Below are 1,410 nucleotides of genomic sequence, written 5' to 3'. Positions count from 1 at the left end.
TAGAAAAGCAGGGGGCATAGAAAGCAAACAGTAAAAAGAACGCACACTCAAGTCCTCACGACCCTCTGGCTCTCTCTAAAGAAATACACATATTATTTTCCATTCCTGAGAAGTAATTTGACGACAGTGAACCCCAGACAGTGCCATTTTCTGTTATCCTTGCAATCACTCCTTAGGGCTGAGACCCCAGCTCGTGACACCTGCTTGTTCTACAGAAAACAGAACAGCGAGCTCCTCTTTGTCCATCCCTTCATCACCTCGCAACCGTTGCTCTCTGTTGCTGTCTCCTCTCCTTACACCGCCAGCCTGTGAGATGAAGCTGTGTCGTTACAGCACTGAGCCTCCATCTCTCTTGGTTTGCAAGCGTGCTGGTCTCTGCTCGCTGCGTTGTGCCAGTTCGGTCATCACAGCAGAAAGAGGCGTAACCTTGTGGGCTCTCTCTCTCTTTTTCCTGGTGCTGTCCAATGCTGTGATAAAAGAACAAAATAAATATAAGTCTTCATTTAGGAAATGACAAAGAGAAGAAAACTGAGTGACTAATGCAAGATAATCAGCATTTCAACTGCAAATGAAGAGCAGGAGGTACAGGAGAGGTTAAGTAAATACAAAGCGGTTTTCTTTGGCTTGATATAAAATGATAATGTGATGTGGTACTTGTGATACAGAAGAGCCCCACAGGAGTGATTCGCCTATCGCTGTCTGGCACCTTTGGAGCCCTGCCTAGTTTGGTTTCTCACCCTGCCACCCCACGTGGATGTCTCAGACACCCCAAGCCATCTCAGGTGGCAATTAGCAGGTATGTTTAGACAAGTCAGTCAACCAAGTTCCAAGATTTAGCTCAGGAGATATCTCTTTTTAACCCATAGGTGTCTAAGCCAGTGGGAATATTGTGAGTACGGCCCATGGGAGGCTGTGTTGGGGTCAGCCAGAGGCAAACACCTGCGTGCAGACAGGGTAAGGGGGCTGTGCTCACTGCATGGATGAGACCTCCACCGCCTACCATGAAGATGAAGACACCAGCTCCTTGGACACACCTGCATACTGACACCTCGACTTAGATGTCCTTCTCAGTGAGCTGAATCCTGATGGAGAGGTGTGAGCTTGACCTGCCCTTGGAGAGGGGCATGAACCGGGGTGCTCGGTACGCTGCTCCCGCAGCGGATTTGGGATATCTCCTGAGGTTGGGCCACAGGCAGAAATCCTGCTGCATTGTTATAGAGGAAAAAGATACTTGGGAAACCACCACCCTTTTGAAAGCCCATTCTGAATCCCATGCAGTGAACGCTGTCTGTGTGATAACAGCTACACACATTCAGCATGATCTCTGCAGAGTTTAAGGTGAATCTTTGATGTGATTCTGGATACAGATGTTAATCTGGCCCTGGCAAACAAAAGATTCTCATTTCAATA

The sequence above is a fragment of the Cariama cristata genome, unplaced genomic scaffold (genome assembly GCF_000690535.1).
Source record: "Cariama cristata isolate BGI_N322 unplaced genomic scaffold, ASM69053v1 scaffold6075, whole genome shotgun sequence".
In the NCBI taxonomy this organism is placed as follows: Eukaryota; Metazoa; Chordata; class Aves; order Cariamiformes; family Cariamidae; genus Cariama; species Cariama cristata.
The sequence above is the reverse complement of the archived record's forward strand: the minus strand, read 5'-3'. Positions refer to the sequence as shown.